Raw genomic sequence first — 20000 nt, forward strand, 5'->3', positions numbered from 1 at the left:
TTACTATTGTTATTATTGTAATTATCATTATTATATTTTCCATGATGTAAATGTGTGGTTCAACTGCCATCTCGCCCTCTATATAAAGAAAGATCCTTTGGTACATCGCTTTACTATATGATAGGAATGCTTTGGTTAGTTTTAATAGAAATAAGTAAATAATTCATAGGAAAAAATAACAGAGGTAAGTAAATGGAACGCGACATCAAAACACGCGCTTCGTGATGTCATTTAACAAAATCCTAAAACTTCAAACAAATTAGAATATAACTACCCCATGGTATTGATTTTTTTCATTACCCAAGCAATAAACTAAAGTATTTCTTCTGTCTACTGTCCATAACAGTATTAGTTTGTTGCCAAAAGAGAGAGAATTTCATAAGTGAAAGACGCAGCTTGTATTTGTTAAAATGTTCCTCTTGTGTTCTCAATTCCTTTTAAAGCATTTGATGTCTGTACTAAATCCAGGAGAAATCCCAACTGAAAAATAAATTATAGTAAGTATGATACGACTGATTAATATATATATTTCTACATTTTCTAGTCAACACGTTCCTACTAACTTGTTAATGATATCAGCGTGATTTTTTGGACCCACGGAAACTGTATATTGACAACATGAACAAATCAATGAGATATAGAGCTCCTTGATAATGGTTTGAATTTTTCAGTTACAATGTTGATAAAAAGAATACTTTGTTTTCCCACGACTCAGTAACACAACACCATATTGATTAATAGTTAAAAGTAAATGTAATATGAATACTTTCATTATGTATTTTTTCAAACAACTAATCATTTTCTATACATGTTTATCAATTAATATTTAATCCGATTAGGTTTTTTATGTGCGTGCGTGTAGCGTGTACATGTGTGAATGTGTGGGTATGTGTGTGTGTGTGTGTGTGTGTGTGTGTGTGTGTGTGTGTGTGTGTGTGTGTGTGTGTGTGTGTGTGTGTGTGTGCGTGTTTGTGTATGCGCATGTGTGTGTGCGTGTGCGTGTGTGTATGCGCATGTGTGCGTGCGTCCGTGTGTATGTGTGTGTGTGTGTGTGTGTGTGTGTGTGTGTGTGTGTGTGTGTGTGTGTGTGTGTGTGTGTGTGTGTGTGTGTGTGTGTGTGTGTGTGTGTGTGTGTGTGTATGTGTGTGTGCGTGTTTGTGTATGCGCATGTATGTGTGCGTGTGCGTGTGTGTATGCATGCATGTGTGCGTGCGTCCGTGTGTGTGTGTGTGTGTGTGTGTGTGTGTGTGTGTGTGTGTGTGTGTGTGTGTGTGTGTGTGTGTTTGTGTGTGTGTGTATACGCATGTGTGCGTGCGTCCGTGTGTGTGTGTGTGTGTGTGTGTGTGTGTGTGTGTGTGTGTGTGTGTGTGTGTGTGTGCGTGCGTACGCGCGTGAGCATATTACGTAGCTGTTAACTTATATTCAACTTCACAATTTACGTTAGTCATTGAAGTTCCCTTTCGCCGAGTATACTTTGGTGTTTATTCTAGATGTTTACAGGAAACTTTATTCAGCTGAGAAAAATCCCTTTTACAGTCAAAGATAAAACATCCCATGACTATATTTTCCATGTTATTTAGTTACCCTTTGTCTACAATATCTACCTTAACCCAAGGACGATGACATTAATATGATCACTGCGAACTATCATTAAGAAAAGGCTGTGAAAGATTCTGCTCACAGGGCGTCAAAAGGCCCGTAATTACAATCCAGGTTCCAATAAATGTCCAAAGAAATTCGGGACAAAAGCTTCGGAGGCTCAGAACTCGAGAACCTCCCCGTGTCAACGACACGAGGAAGAAGAAATCCAAAAGAAAGTGGAAAAGAAAAGGAAGTGAGGAAAGAGAAGAAGGCACGGCAAGGAAAAAGGAAAGCGACTCTTGGTAAGCAAATTGGGAGTTTTGAGCGTGGCGCAGGAGGAAAGGTGAAGAAAAGGGACGAAGAACGAATGGGAGAAAAGGAAATATATGAAAGAAATATGGTGAGCGCGTGTGTCAAAAGGGAGGAAAAGGAAACTGAGGACGAAGGCGTGAGACTCGCGCTAAAGAACGAGGCACTACACCAATCTGAAGGTGACCGAAGGGTCAGCAAAGGTGAAGAAGAAGACGGGGAGAACCTTATCCCAGAAGCCAGATATTTGCGCCGAAGCCGTCACCTTTGCCCTATGTACTTGAACTACTGGAACAAGTAACATTCACTATTGGAAATGGGGAAGAAGTGCGGGATTCGAGCCCACAATTAAGCGAATACGAGACCAGCTCGCTTCCGATTATATCAGTAGTGAAGGTCTTATAAAGAGAATAAAACAAAGGAGGTTTCTAAAGAAGCATAAAGAGGAATGCATAATAGCATGAAAAAGAGGCGACGGCGGATTCTTCAAGGAGGGCGAAGAAATCCAGCCTCTCAGGAATAAGAAGAGGAGGAGGAGGAGGAGGAGGAGGAGGAGGAGATGAGAGGACAAAGGAAAAGGAAAAGCGAAGGAGGAGGGAGGGAGAGTAAGAGGAGATATTGGGGTCTCGGATTCTTTGTGCTTGGATAATCCTCTTCTTCAGAATGACGTTAATATGCCTTGGCTTCACCAAGTCTTTGAACTCTCAGACAACAAAACCTAAACACTCCATCTTCCTCCTCTACCAATATTCAGAAGCCAAGTTTTTTCTTTGTTTTTGTTTAGACGAGACCTTAATTACATATATATATCCATGTTGCTTCCTTACGACCTTTGGAGTAGGTTATCTGTATTTGCTACGTTTTTGCGCCTTTGATGTAACTTAAGAAAAACAAAATGCAAAATCACTTTATTTTGTTGCATTTGTTTGTCAACAAGAATGCTTTCAGAAGTTGCATTGCCAGGGTCTCTGGTTTTCAGTCAGTCATTTATATTTCCGATGTTTAAGTGTCAAGTTGATATAAAAGTTTTCTTGTGGGAGGAAGTTGTGACTCAAAAATCTCCAAACACACACACAAAAAAAACAAAACAAAAAAAACAGTACTCTCGAAACTATGTCAAAGAGAATTCGTTCACAGTTTTGAGTTGCGATCAATTCTGATCACATACATGCACACACCCGCATATAAACACGCGCGCACGCTCATATGCACAAACGGATACATACACGTACACACACCTACATGCGCACACACACGTACACACGGGCGCAAACACGCATATATATGCACATGCACATTGTTATAGAAGGGTGTGTCTGATAGGAGTATTTTGAAACGAAAAAATATCCAACACGTTAAATAAAGATTTTGCCGCATATGATAATGTGTTTCCTAAATAATATTTCATTATGTAACAAATGAATTACTAATTATTTAATGTAATCCTAGATTGCATGATTTACACATTCGATTTATGCATACATTTATTGGTTTGTTCATTTATTCACGTATATATTTAATTCTGCATTCAATTACTTAGTAAGCCTTGCACGACAAACGTATTATCCACTCCTCTTCAGTTTGATATTAATGCCATTTACTAGTTTCCTTTTTGAGTGTTCACCTGTTCCTCTTTTAGTTCATTTTTTAATTTCTATTGATTAATTTCTGTTTTCATCTATGTTTATTAATCAAATAGCTCATTTATCTATTCATTTGTTTCTATGGCAATACTCAAATTATACCCCTGAGGCACTTACCCAGACTCCAACACACACACACACCAAAAGTCGTAAGGAAGGGGTTAACGATCTAGATAATGATCTCACTAATTTGATATAGGGCTTCTAGTTCCTTTGGAAAGCAGAAGGAATGAATGGGGAGGAGGGAAAGGGGGGAGAAGGAGGAAAAAGGAGGAGAGTGAGGAAGAAGGAGGGAGGGGAAGGAAGGAGGAGGGGAAGGAAGGAGAGAGGGGTGGAGCAGAGCAGGAAAAAGGGAGGAAAGAATTGAAAGAGAAGAGGCAAGAGGAGGCAAGAGAGGGAAGAAAGAGGGGGAGACAGAGGAGGAAAGACGTAGGAGGAGGGAGGATGCAAGGGGAGGGGAGGAGAGAGGGGAGGAAAGAGGGAGAGGGGAGGAAAGAGGGAGAGGGGAGGAAAGAGGGAGAGGGGAGGGAAACAGGAGGGGAGATGTCCTGTCTCTAACAAGATGACTGATTAGTCTGTGTGAAAAGACTTCGTAGGAAAGGACGAGTAGTTAATGGTCGGTTTCATCAATAGATTTGATGTGGTATACGAGCTTTATTATTCAACCTCTTTCGCCTTTATTGGTTTTAATTTTGTTTGTTTTATTAATTCGTTTGTTTCTTTATTAAAACATGGTGATGGCAAGTTTGGAATATATTTTCTATGCTCTCATCCACTACATCTAGTAATAAACTGAAAACTGGTGCATATGTTTAATCTTTTTGTGTATGCATATTATATCCTTTAAAAATAGTCCGCAGTATCTGCAATTGATCTGGCAATCCTAGATATGAAACGAGTTTAGGACCATTGTAATAAAGGCTTAAGTAACTATCTAGGTTAACCCTACACAACAATAGTTCCCTGTTTCTGGATTCTGGGAAACTACTTTTGGACCATCTTCCAAGGTGGTCCTCAGGAGACTCATATATGTTTCTCATGGGATTACACAAGTTTCTCACGGGGTCCACAAGATTCCCATGGGGGTCCACAAGTCTCCACTAGTGTCTGATTTTTTTTTATTATTATTATTATTTAAGTGATATATTAGAAGTTAAGAAATGGTTTACAAATGATAGATACTCACATTAAACTTAGAAATTTACAAAAAGTGGCGGATGAGAGAAACATTACACACACACACACACACACACACACACACACACACACACACACACACACACACACGCAAACACATAGATGTATGTATATATAAGAACTACATTTATTATATATATGTGCTTTGAGGTATACTTCCATATACTATATCATGCAGTCTTCAACAAATCTAAAACAGAAGAAATTTGTACTCATTTTCATAATGAGACCTTTCTGTATATCCTTTCTACCCCATTAGGGAATATGCAGCGAAAAACGAGAATCTCAAACAGGAGAGTATATATTTGGCTAGATGTTAGGTAAAGTATTTCAAGACATTTCCAAACCTGTATATCTATCGTCAGTCTCAATCAACCTCGCTCTTTTCATTTCCTTTCCCCAAGACTCACTCGCTTCATTCATACACTCACATTGTTATTGGTGATTTTGATTATATGTATGCGTATTTGCATGTATATACTAGTGTGTGTACGTGTATGTGTGTGGTGTGTGTGTGTGTGTGTGTGTGTGTGTGTGTGTGTGTGTGTGTGTGTGTGTGTGTGTGTCTGTGTGTGTCTGTGTGTGTCTGTGTGTGTGCGTGCGTGCGTGTGTGTGTATGTTTGTGTGTTTGTGTTTGTGTGTGTGTATGTGTGTGTGTGTGTACGAGTGTTTACTCCTATGATGTTTTAGTTTCCATAATTCATTAATTTTTACAATATGTTATAGATATAAATCTAGAATTAACTAACTACAATACTGTCTATTCAGACTCTGTCCCTACTATAGAATAAATTGGGAAGCTCACTAAACATAATTGAAAAATATAGTTTATTTGTATATGTCAATGAACGACAAATCAGGTATAGACGAGAACTAGAAATAATACGTTAAATGGAATAAGGCTTGTATAATAATCATCACGACCATTGAATTCACCTGTATATATATTACTTTCCTTAACGATTTATGATCAAATGCAGGGGAGGAATGAAGAAATGGGGTTAAATGAAACAGCGCATTATCATCACTGCGAACGAGAAAAGAAAATTAAGAACTTTTAGGAATAATCATTACCTCACTTTTCTATGTGTAGGCTAATTAGAACGAAAATCTTGAATGAGGGTGGAGCCACTTGTGCGTCGAGAGCAGAGCGCTGCAGGGTTTTTCATTAAATCATCAACCAATTCATATAAAATTATATCGTCATTTTATTAAGGATTCCTTGTCCCAAGGCACTTCAGCAGTTTAACGATTTAGGATTAGCTTTTCTTTTCCCTTTTTGATAATATTTCTATTTTGACGAAAAATGTTTCAAACTAATCTATGGCCTTCTGGGTTCATAATTTGGAAGAAAAGTTTAGCACTTTTTTTTTCGGGGTGGGGGAGCATCACGATTTATGTACAAATAATATTGCTATACAGATATTATAAACTTAATATACACGTTGTATAAATGAACTTACTAAGGTCCCTAACAAGAGTTAAGTTTCAAGGTTTCATATATATATATATACATATATATATATATATATATATATATATATATATATGTATATATATATATATATATATATATATATATGTATATATATATATATATATATATATATGTATATATATATATATATATATATATATATATATATATATATATATATATATATATATATATATATATATATATGCATCCTATCCGAGAGTTAACACTTTGACGTGGTCGATAGGCTTGAGAATCTTAATGACTACAAAAGCTATGTCGATAGAGAGTAAGTCTCTGCAGAGTCACCCATATCGAACAGGTTTTGTAAGATAGATCACACAAAGAGCAACTCACACGCACAGTCGTAGGACCCACTGCAACTGGCATGTCCCTGATGGCAAACAGGGAACTTGCTCATAAATATAAGGGGTACCGTAATAGAAATAGGGCTACACCGAATATAATGAATAAGGTGACACCTAAGAAATATTTAATCAGAAACCAGTTGCACGGAGGTGAAAATATTGAAGAAAAAAAGTTCATAGCAACTATGAGCAGCACAATCAAAAGAAAGCCGGGCGTTCCTGTTGAATCGTCATCTCGTAAACATCCAACCGCATTGCTTCATGTGCTTACGAGCAGTATGCCACCGAATGTGATTAAGCACTGTCCAAGCAGATCCAAGTCTTGGACATTAAACAGCATGAAGAAAATTAATATATATACTTACAACGTAAGAAGTCTCTCAGAAGACCACAGACTGGAAAGTTTAATGGAAGGACTAGACACCATCAAGTGGGACATCGTAGGACTGAGCGAAGTCCGAAGAGCGGAAGAAAAGTTAAAACACTTACAAGTTGGTCACCACATGTTCTACTATAGAGGAAAGGACAAAGATAGATCTAGTGGAGTAGGATTCTTGATCGACCGAGAGGCTGCTGGTAACGTAGTCAAACTCAGTAGTTTGTCAGACAGGGTAGCTTGGATTGTAATTAGGCTGTGTAAAAGGTACACTCTAGTAATAGTTTAGGTTTATGCACCAACTTCACAGAGTTCAGATGATGAAATTGAGTCGTTCTATGATAATCTAAGTCAGGTAATGGGCAAAGAAAAAGTAGGTACACGTTGGTAATAGACTTCAATGCTATAGTGGGGACGAAGATGGGAGATGAGACGTGCATTGGGAATTTGGGAATAGGTGAAAGAAATGACAGAGGCGAATTGTTAATAAATTTTTTAGAGAACTACAAAATGAGGATAATGAACTCTTTCTTCCAAAGCGTGTAGGTCGTAAATGGACGTGGAGTCCAAATGGCAAAGAACGAAATAGACTTCATATTAGGAGATGAGAGCAAAAGCGTTAGAAATATCAGCATAGGTAGTGACCATAGAATGGTAGGTTGCACAGCTAAATTCAATTTCAGAGCCGATAGAAATTAACTAGTTTAAAGAAAGAAAATAATCCTTGTAAAGGTACATAATAATAATAAGAAAATTGAGTTAGAAATTAAAAATAGATTCAAAGCTCTAAAAACTAGCGAGGACACCGTGGAAGACATTAATTTGAATTTAGTGAATATCATTAGGGAATCGGCAGAGAAAGTAGGAAGTACAAAAACATTAGAGAAAAGAAATATTCCAATGCTACAAATTACCGAATTAAAAGAAGAAGGAACATGAAGATTAATAGCCGGAGAGACGAAATAGAAGGAGTAGAACTAAACAAACTTATCAACAAAAAGGAAAGATCAGAGAAAAGAAAAAGAAACATGGATGATAGAGAAAACTATTCAGGAATGTAAAAGTATTAAAGTGACCGAGCGCAGACATACTTTAGGAAGACAGCATATTATATGTTTGAAAGATAGAAATAGAGAAATAATTAAATGTAGATACAAAATGGTAAAAAGAGTAGAACAATTTTACCAAGACCTTTACTCGTCGAAGACCATAGTTGAGTCAGTAAATTCATATGTAGACAGATATGTAAGAAAGCTACAGGAAAGGGTAAGGATGTTCTTTGGGCTTTTATGGATCTGGAAAAGGCTTACGACAGGGTAGACAGGAAGGCACTGTGGGAGGTACTGCAGATATATGGGATAGGAGGAAAGCTGTTAAGAGCAGTCAAGAGTTTTTACGAGAGTATTAGAGCTTGTGTTAGGATTAGAAATGGAGAGAGTAAATGGTTTGAGGTAAAGATGACTTTGTCAAGAATATGTTATGTCGCCCTGGTTGTTCAATCTTTACATGGATGTGGGTGGTGCGAGAGGTGAATACAAGGGTAGTGGGTCAGGGATTGGAAATGATTAAAGAAAATTGAGAAAAGTGCGAGATGAGCCAGTTGTTCTTTACTGACGACACTTTGCTTGTAGCAGGATCGGAGAAGGGATTGAGGAAGTTAGTGACAGAGTTTGAGAAGGTGTTTAAAAGAAAGAAGCTGAAGATAAATGTGGGTAAAAGTAAGGTGATTAGATGTACAAGGGGAGAGAGTGACAACAGGCAGTAAGTGTGCATTAAGGGTGAAAGACTGGAGGAAGTGGATAGTTTTAGATACTTGGTGGCGAATGTGGCAGGAAACGGAGGAGTGGGGGTAGAGGTAGATTGTAAATTGAGAGAAGCGGGTAAATGCCTTGGTGAATTGAAAAGTGTAATGAGAAATAGACATCTGGGAATGGATGCTAAGAGGAGGTTATAAGAAGGAGTTATTGAGCCAAAAGCTGTGTACGGGGCAGAAACATGGAACATGAGATAGGAAGAGAGAAGGAGTTTGAATGTGTTTAAGATGAAATGTTTGAGAAGTTTGATAGGGGTTACTAGGCTAGATACTTGGATATATATATGAATATGTAAATACATGTATATTTATATATATATTTATGTATATATGTATATATATGTATATATACATATATATATACATGTATATATATATACATATGTATATATATATATATATATACATATGTATATATATATACATATGTATATATATATGTATATATATATACATATACATATGTATATATATATACATATGTATATATATATGTATACATATATATACATTTATATATATAAATATATATATATATACATGTATATATATATATACATGTGTATATATATATATATAAATATATACATATGTATATACATATATATGTATATATATGTTAATATATACATATATATATATACATATCTACATATATATGTATACCTATATATATATACATATATATATATATAAATATACATATACATATATATATACATATATACCTATATATATATACATATATATACATATATATATACATATCTATATATACATGTATATATACACATATATATACATATATATATATGTATATACATATCCATATATATATACATATATGTATATATACATACATATATATATAACATATCTATATATGTATATACATATCCATATATATATATATACATATATATATATATACATATATATATATACATACATATATATTATACATATCTATATATGTATATACATATCCATATATATATATACATATATATATATATATATATATACATATATATATATACATATCTATATATGTATATACATATCCATATATATATATACATATATATATACATATGTATATATGTATATATACATATATATTTGTATTCATATATACATATATATGTGTACGTATATATATATGTATATATATTATATATATATATATATATATATATATATATATTATATATATATATATAACTCTGCCATGGTGGGATGACACCTAAATCCCATGCCGGTCCCAAGCCCGGATAAAAGAGGAGGGTTGCCATGACGCCTAGCTAGCCGGTGCCGTAAAAAGACCTATTTGCTCGAGAAACTCAAGGGACAGCCTCGAAAATAGAAAAGGTACAACTAAGGTGGCTTGGCCACGTGCAAAGAATGGAGGAAGAGAGAATTGCAAAGAAAATATGGAACTGGAGACCAGATGGTAGCAGATTTACAGGTAGAACAAAGAGAAGATGAAAAGATGGAGTTAAAGAAATCCTAGAGGCAAATGGATTAGGAAAAATAAAGGATTTGAGGGAAGAAGGAAGCTTTGAGAGGATAATCTGGAGAAGTGTGGTGGTCCGACTGACAGGCTGAAAGCATACCTGGGAGCAGATGTAAGAAGATATATATATATATATACATATATATATAATTATATATATATATTTATATATTTATATATATATATATATGTGTGAGTGTGTGTGTGTGTGTGTGTGTGTGTGTGTGTGTGTGTGTGTGTGTGTGTGTGTGTGTGTGTGTGTGTGTGTGTGTGTGTTTGTATATGTGTGTGAGTGTGTGTGTGTGTGTGTGTGTGTGTATACGTGTGTGTGTGTGTGTGTGTGTATACGTGTGTGTGTGTGTGTGTGTGTGTGTGTGTGTGTGTGTGTGTGACTGTGTGTGTGACTGTGTGTGTGTGTGTGTGTGTGTGTGTGTGTGTGTGTGTGTGTGTGTGTGTGTGTGTGTGTGTGTGTGTGTGTGTGTGTGTGTGTGTGTGTGTGTGTGTGTGTGTGTGTGTGTGTGTGTGTGTGTGTGTGTGTGTGTACCACACTGACTGGATCCTAGCGAACAGAATTATATTTATCAAACACAACTTTAATTCTAGGCCATAAACATCGAGATACTTGAGGAGACATACATGTAGAAATTGAAACGTGGTACAGCCAAGGACTCATACTTGCTCTAACACGTGACAAGCGATGTTGACTTAACCGATTGCGTCATCAAAATCGCGCAATCTGTTAAGTTACAATCATTTGTCACGTGGCAGCGTAGGTTCGAGTTTTGTCTGTACCACTTTTCAATTTCTGCATATATGCCTTCTCGTGTGTCTCAATGTTACTGGTCTAGAATTAAAGTGAATTATGGTTGATAAAAGTACACACACACACACATATATATATATATATATATATATATATATATATGTATAGACATATATGTACATATATATATATATATATACATATATATACATATATATATATATATATATAAATATATACATATTTATATAACACACAGGAACCCACAGTCGGAGAAAGAATAAACTTCGAAAAAAGAATAATCCTATATTTCGGCTATCAACTGTAGCCCTCTTCAGGAAAGTACATAAGATAGAGAACAGAGGGGACTTATAAACTACAGTAAGAAGAGATGTGGACAGTTGACCTCACTCAGGCACGGGGCAAACTGGGGTGGCGGAGGAGGGAGGGGGTGAGGAGAGGGGAGGATGTAACGTCCGCACCAGCTTATTTACTGCTGCGCGTGAGATTATGTCAGGTGTCCACTGCCCTTTAGAAATATTAATATTAGGGCATTCCTCAATAGTCGAATCAGCATTAATTGAGGAATGCCCTAATATTAATATTTCTAAAGGGCAGTGGACACCTGACATAATCTCACGCGCAGCAGTAAATAAGCTGGTGCGGACGTTACATCCTCCCCTCTCCTCACCCCCTCCTTCCTCCGCCACCCCAGTTTGCCCCGCGCCTGAGTGAGGTCAACTGTCCACATCTCTTCTTACTGTAGTTTATAAGTCCCCTCTGTTCTCTATCTTATGTACTTTCCTGAAGAGGGCTACAGTTGATAGCCGAAATATAGGATTATTCTTTTTTCGAAGTTTATTCTTTCTCCGACTGTGGGTTCCTGTGTGTTATTTACAAATGTGCTACTACATTTCTATTTAGAAACATATTTATATGTATATGTATTATATACATATATACATATATTTATATATATATATATATATATATATATATATATATGCTTTGGAAAAAATATATAAATATATATATATATATATATATATATATATATATATATATATTGCAATAAAATTACAAGAATTTCCGTGATTCACTATATATGCAAAAACCTCTGGTAAAATGAAAAGGTTTTTGACCAAAACTTTTTGTCTATTCAAGACATCTTTGGAGGTACAATATATACAGATAAACAAGGATAGTATGTGCCTACAGAAAGAGAATAAAGGGAATATATAAAGGTCCATTGTGACCTTCACTTTGCAGATGGTCATATTACAAGTCTATCCTCGAAAATTGTATGTGACTGTTAGTAAGAGCGAGTTATGTACGTACATATACAGTATATGTACAAGTAAACAAGGAAATAAAAGTAAAATATCAAATAAATCATCAAGTAAAATATAAACTAAATAATCAAAGAAACAATTTGACAAACAACTAGACAAGTAAATAAACGGGTAAACAATGAAATAAAAAATGAATTAAAAAAGTAATTAAACAAACAAGCAACTCAACAAGTAAATTGTCCAGTGAACAAGCAAGTAAAATAATGTCTTTGATCCCGGAACAATCAATGTGAGTGGTAGTAAGCTGTAGCCTCTGAGGCCAGGACAGGACCCAACCTACATTCTAGTTAAATTGATACGGTACATGATGTGCATTCAATTTCCCATTTCATATTTGACCTGTTGTGACGAGACGGAATATATGTAAAACAAAGGAGAGAGGAGTGAGAAGAAATAACTGTAAGAGGGAAAAGAGAAAGAAAAGGGTAGGGACAGCGAGGAAGAGAAAGAGGAGGAAGAGGAGGAGGAGGGGGAGTGCGAGGAGTAGGGGAGGAAGAATAGGGAGGGTGTAGGTAGACGACCAGAAGAAGGAGAAGGAGTAGGAGAAGAAGGAAGAGGTGGAAGGAAAGGACAAATTGGAAGGAGGACAATTTAGAAGGAGGAGAAATTGGAAAGAGGAATGGCTGGAGTATGAAGAAAATGTGGAACGAGAGGAGGAGGAAGAAAAGGTGGAATGACATGAGTAAGAGAAGAAAGAATGGCAGGAGGAGGAAGAGAAGATGGAAGGAGAGTAGGGGGGGAAGAGAATGTTTAATGAGAGGAGGGGGAAAAGAAAGTGGATTGAGAGGAGGAGGACGAGAAAGAGGATGAATAACAGAAGGGGAAGAGGGTGAATAAGAGGAGGAGGAGGAGGAAGAGGAGGAGGAGGAGGAGGAGGAGATGAAGAAGACAAGAGAGACGGAGGAGAAAGAAGAAATCAGCTGAATATCCGTTCAAGAGTGTTGAAAAGAGGAGGAAGAGGAGGAGGAGGAGAAGGAAGAGAAGGAGGAGGAGGAGATGGAGAAGTGCAAAAAGGAGGACGAGGACGATGAAGATGATGACGAGGAGATTGAGGAGAAGGACGAGGAAGACGAGGAGAAGAGCGAGTAGATGGAAATGGAGGAGGAGGAAAAGTATGAGGAAAAGGAGGAAAAGGAGGAAAAGAAGGACGAAGAGGAGAACGAAGAAGACGGAGATGAAGAAGAGTGAGGGTAGAGGGAAAGGAAAAAGAGGAGGAAGTGGAGGAAGAAGAGGGGGAAACAGGAAGAGGAGGAAAATAAGGAGGAGGACAAGGAGGACGAGTAGTAGTATGACAAGTAAGAGGAAGACGGAGAGGAAGAAGAGTGAGGGTAGAGGGGAAGGAAGAAGAGGAGGAAGTGAAGGAGGAAGAGGTGGGAAGAGAGGAAAGAGGAGGATGAAGAAGAGGAGGAAGAGGGGGTGGAAGAGGGGAAGAAGAGTGGTAGGAAGAGTATGAGGAAGAGATGGAACTGGAGGGAGAGGAGGAAGAAGAAAAGGAGGAGAAAGACGAGGTGGAGTAGGACGAGAAGTTGGATGGGGAGGAGGAAGGAGGCGGAAAAAGAGGAGGAGGAGGAGGAGGAGGAGGAGGAGGAGGAGGAGGAGGAGAAGAAGAAGGAGTAGGAGGAAGCCTAGCAGATATGCAAGAGTGAGAAAAAGTAAAGGAAAAGTTGGTTTGGAAGATTTAAAGAAGAGAAGATGAGAAGTGAAAAAAACAAACAAGGGTAAGAGCTTGAGAATGTAAAAGGAGAAATAATGTTGGGAGAGAAGGAAAAGTGGGATGATATGAAGGCAGAGAGAAAATTACACACAAAACCAACTCTTGAGACAGCGGACAACTGGCTAACGTCAGCAGAGGCGAAATATCCACTGCGTATTCCAGATGATGGTCTCTGCAACGGTGTCTCGTATTCTTTGGGAAGAACAACTTCCGTTCAGATGCTGTAGATTTACCCAACGTTCTCGGAAACGTTTCTTTTTTGGTTCACTTCTTTGTTTGTTTTCATTTTATTTTTTAGCTTCCAAACTAGGTGGAAAGAATTCTTAACGTTTAACGTGTTTTTGTTTTTGTTTTTGTTTTTTCATCTTTTATTACCAAAGTTATTTCCCAGTATCAGAGCTTGGTGTCTTCATGGACAATCCAAAGTAGTTAAATGTCTTTTTAGGTCAAGAGCATTATAATCACCATTCAGTGTATTATATATATATATACATATATATATATATATATATATATATATATATATATATATATAGAGAGAGAGAGAGAGAGAGAGAGAGAGAGAGAGAGAGAGAGTGAGAGAGGTGAGATGTTAGTCAATTTTGCAGAGAACTACAAAATGACAATAATGAACACCTCCAAAAGCGTGTAGGTTTGCTATATATGGGGGCTTATCGGGTGGTGTAAACCTTCTTCGGTTTTGTTGGCTTTCATTAACAAGATCTCGTGATTACAGCTTGGAGTATAATCTCCAAAGGGGAAAGGTCTCCCCTGGTGAGATAAGGGAGAGCGTCTCCATTAGCTATTCTCTGGCGAGCGCAGTCGCCTGTTATAAAGGGTTAGTACGATATATGTATGTTAGTTGGTTTGTAATGGATGACTATCTTTCGTGGATGTGGCTAGATATAGTGTACGTATTTAAATAAATTATTAGATATATGTTAGTTGGTACTCACGATGACCGGTTAGGATAGTTGTGCATAGGGTATATGGAGATGCCTCAATACTGCTTGGACGAGCCTCATCGGCCTGGGGGTCCTATGCGTCCTGAATGAAGTCGTTTGGTACCAGGTCGAACTTCAATTCAGCGCGTTGGTCTTGGGTCCATCATGGCTTGTTGGAGTCGCCTGGCTTTGTTCTAGAAGTAGAGGAATGGGTAATTGGAATTACTTACGAAATGGTACGTAATGCTACATAAGGGGGCTTAGCGGGTGATGTAAATTTTCTTCGATTTTGTAGGGTTTTATTAACAAGATGATCTTGTGATTATAGCTTGGAATATAATCTCCAAAGCGGAAAGGTCTCCCCTGGTGAGATAAGGGATAGCGTCCTCACTAGCTCCTCTCTCTGGCGAGTGTAGTTGCCTGTTATAAAGGGTGAAAAGTATGTCTAAGCACTTTTGGTGTGGTTATTAGTAAGCGAATTCATTTGGGGTTAATACGATATGTGTGTGTTAGATGTATTGTAATGGATGGCTATCTTTCATGGATGTGGCTAGACATAATGGATGTATTTGAGTTTATATTTATGTAGCTTAGCAGGTATAAGGAAAGGTTAATGAACTGTCTGGTGACATTAGGTACCTGTGTTTGTTCCCTGCCGGACGACGGCGTGATGATATTGTTGTGATATGTTTGCATTCTCTGAGTCAGATGCTTTAAGAAATTGTCTAGTCAGAAAGATGGGAGGTATTGCATGCATATGGATCACGTGTGGGGTAATGGTATATGAAATCAGTAAATGGACCAGGAGAATTCGAAATGGAATAACAAAGAACAAAGTAGACTTCATATTAGATGTGACCAAGTGTTAAAAATGTTTTGCTAGCTATTTACAATATATATATACCTAACCTAGAATAATAGGAAAACATAACATATATGAAATGGAACAACAAGAACATGTATAAATATATATATATATATATATATATATATATATATATATATATATATATATATATAAGAAATGTCGCTCGTATGGTAACATTTAAAGGTCACCCTTGTGGAAGTTGACCTGCAGAGTCCACCGTTGGGCCTTTGCCTGGTTGTGAGGTCTCTCTCCCTTATTATCGTGGAAAAGGTCTGGTCTTGCTGGTGATTCAGTACCACACTACTCCTAAAATATGTGTGCGCGTTAGCGTGCATGGTGCCGGAACGATCGTTAACCTCGTCTCTTAGAGAGTAACGTGCTGTGACGTGCCTTGTGACGTATCTCTTATGCAATCTACCTTTTTTGGAGTCTGTCCTGATTGCAACAAGAACCCACATTCGGAATACAAGGAAGCAGATTTCATTTTGCCATCCGCACGTCAACATGAGAGACATACTTCACTACAAAATACCATTGACCCAACAATCCACCATTGAACCAATCAGCACTCGGGACGAGTCACTAGGTCCTCCGCCAGAGAGCTCCAAGGTCCCGACCAGATATTTGGTTCACACGGCCTACCTGCTAGCCAATCAGCATCGAGCTTCACCCGTGCCCGATTGACCCGATCCCGTATAGATACCCTTACATGGATAACTTTCCTCACTATTCTCCTAACCTCCAGTGAAGAAACAGCCCGCAGTCTACACCCTGAAGAAGCCTCAGATCGAGGCGAAAAACTAAGTTTCGGGGAATGTTAGTCAACAGTTTCCTCTGTTACTAGAAGATAATAAATCAAGTCGGCATACAACAGCACTAAAAGTCAGCTATGCTTCTCATAAAAGAGAAATGAATAATTTCATCCAGTCCCTCTCCACAAGTAACAAATATATCTTTCAAAAGATCAAGAATTCCTACCTTAAAATCATCAAAGCATCCAGTGCAGTTCATTTTAATCAGAATATATATATATATATGTATATATATACATACATATATATATATATACATATATATATATATACATATATATATATATATATATATATACATATATATATACATATATATATATATATATACATACATATATATATATATATATATATATATGCATATGTATATAGGCCTATAAGTTTGACTTCAATCGTAGGAAAAATAATGGAAACTATCAGAGATGCTATCAACCATCACTTAGAAAGTAACTGATTAATGACAGCCAGCATGGTTTCAGGCGGAAACGTTCTTGCGTGACTAACTTACTCGAATTCTACAACACAGTTATCTCGAATTATGACAAAAGAAGCAATATAGATTTAGTATATCTAAACTTTGCAAAAGCTTTTGATACCGTCCCACACGAAAGACTACTTACTAAATTAGCTTTGCATGGAATAATTGGTAGCCTATTAGGTTGGACTAGTAATTGGTTGAAAGGTCGAAAACAGAGAGTTGTTTTACATGGAAAAACTTCTGGATGGAAAAGTGTTGCAAGTGGAGTTCCTCAGGGTTCCGTTCTTGGGCCACTTCTATTCATAGTATATATAAATGATATAGACCATGGACTAAAATCTACTGTTTCCAAATTTGCTGATGATACAAAACTGTGCGGAGTGGCAAATGATCACTCAAACCAATTAGATATTCAAGAAGATTTAGATAAATTACAGCAATGGTCTGAAAAGTGGCTAATGAAATTTAACACAAGTAAATTCAAGGTAATGCACATAGGTAAAAATAACAGTAAGTACGATTACAAGTTATTTGGAAATTCGTTAACAAAAGTGGATAGTGAAAAAGATCTCGGCGTAATTATCAGTAACGACCTCAAATCATCCAAGCAGTGTATTTCAGCCTCTGAGAAAGCAAATAAGATTCTGGGACTGATTGCGCGATCTTTTGATTTCAAAAGTCCATCACTCATTAACAAACTATATAAATCGTTAGTTCGTCCACATTTGGAATATGCTGTTTCCGTATGGTCACCGAATCTCATTAGAGACATTGACAGACTGGAAAAAGTATAACGGTGAGCCACAAAACTGATTCCAAATATCAACAATAAATCATGCGAAAATCGACTAAAACATATGAATCTGTTTTCCCTAAAAAAGCGTAGACTCAGAGGTGACTTGATACAGGTCGTTAAGATTTGAAAGGGAATTGACAACATCAAAAGTGACAAAATTTTCACATTGAATGAGAATCAGACAAGAAACAATGGTCTCAAACTGTCCGGAAATAGATTCAATTTGGAAGTAGGTAGAAACAACTTTGCCAACCGTGTAGTTAATGAATGGAATAAACTTCCTGCACAGGTAGTGCAATGTAGTTCAGTTCGAAGCTTTAAGAATCATTTAGATAAATACCTAAGTAAGATGCTGTAATGATTATAATTTATCTTATATTATTTGTTTTTGTTTTGTTATCATTTGTCTGTCTGATTTTCATTATTAGTTATATATCAATTTATTATTATTTATTATTTATCTGTTTGTTTATTATTTTAACTATACCTATGCATTTATTTATGTATTTTATTTGTTATTTAAATTATTATAGTTTTTATTTATTATTTTATTATTAATTTTTTTTTTTTTTTTTTTTTTTTTGCATCCGACCTAGATATGGATCAAAAGGTCTCCTGTTGGCATGCTCCGCCTTTGTAATCCTTTGTAATATGTATGTATGTATGTATATATATATACATATATATATATATATATATATATATATATATATATATATTTTTTTTTTTTTTCAACCACAAATCACTTTTAATTCCATGCCATCGCAGTCGAGACTGAAGCATCGCTCGATGGGGGCATTCGTTGGATTTGAAACGTGGACGAGCCGAGGATTCGAACCCAGCTAACCCGTAACAAAGTTACAGTGACTTAAACCATTGCGCTATCAAGTCACTAACTTTGTTACGGGTTAGCTGGGTTCGAATCCTCGGCTCGTCCACGTTTCAATTTCCAACTAATGCCTCCATCGAGCGATGCTTCAGTCTCGACTGCGATGGCATGGAATCAAAAGTTATTTGTGGTTGAAAAAAGATATTCGTTGATCACTGGGAACCATTCAGTGTAAATGTATATATATATGAGAAACTAATATTATAACACATTTGTAAATGTACACTTATAACCCACTATCGGAGAAATAATATCAGAAGTATAGATCGTATATTTCGACTACTATATGTAGTCCTCTCCAGCAGAATGGCTACAAGAAGATAGAGTACAGGTCTAAAAGCGGTAGTGAGGAGTACAGAAAAGGGGACGAGGAAAAGTGGGGGATAATCAGGTTACATTCCCTTGATGTGGATACTGAAGAGGACTACAGATAATAGTCGAAATATACGGATCTCCTTTACATTTCTGATAGTGGGTTTTAAGTGTGTGTATATATATTTGACTATCCCCCTAAATGGGGGGTAGCCAAATATATATGTGTATATATATATATATATATATATATATATATATATATACACACATAATTATATAGACGACGAAAGTAAACGCTGGACTCATCGAAAAGAGATTATTCCTACGTTTCGAACCCTGTCTGGGATTCGTCTTCAGGGATATACAAAAATAGCAAAGGTAATCAATATAAAGGGGCATGTGTGCCGCCCTGGGAATGGTCTCCCAAGCGACCGTTGCTCGCCAGGCAGTACATTTATCACCAGGTTGAAAACCACTTCACCTAAAAACCTATATCAATAAAATACACATATATACATATATATACATACCCACGTATATACATTTCCGTAAAACTAAATACAAAGGAATATATATATAAATAACAACAAAAAAGGGATAAATAGTCCAGTAGAGTAAATCCCGTGCAACACAAAATATTTTTGATGGTGTCAGTAGATTTGTTCTCTCTCCCCCCTTTATACATACATACAAACATAATATATTTATATATATATATACATTTATATATTTATATCTACATATATATATATACATATATATATATATACATATATCTATATCACG

The 20000-nt window shown here is 36.4% G+C and overlaps 1 long non-coding RNA gene across 1 annotated transcript in view; it reads right to left on the reverse strand.

The window, feature by feature from the left end:
- The window catches only part of LOC143039422 (uncharacterized), a 453541-nt gene that overhangs the window by 142882 nt on the left and 290659 nt on the right, over positions 1 to 20000 (reverse strand). Inside the window, exon 3 of the long non-coding RNA XR_012967637.1 lies at positions 15066 to 15247. This is a non-coding gene — a long non-coding RNA (uncharacterized LOC143039422). The remainder of the gene's footprint in view (positions 1 to 15065; positions 15248 to 20000) is intronic.

The sequence above is a fragment of the Oratosquilla oratoria genome, chromosome 26, assembly GCF_046742065.1.
Source record: "Oratosquilla oratoria isolate Oo_2021 chromosome 26, ASM4674206v1, whole genome shotgun sequence".
NCBI lineage: Eukaryota > Metazoa > Arthropoda > Malacostraca > Stomatopoda > Squillidae > Oratosquilla > Oratosquilla oratoria.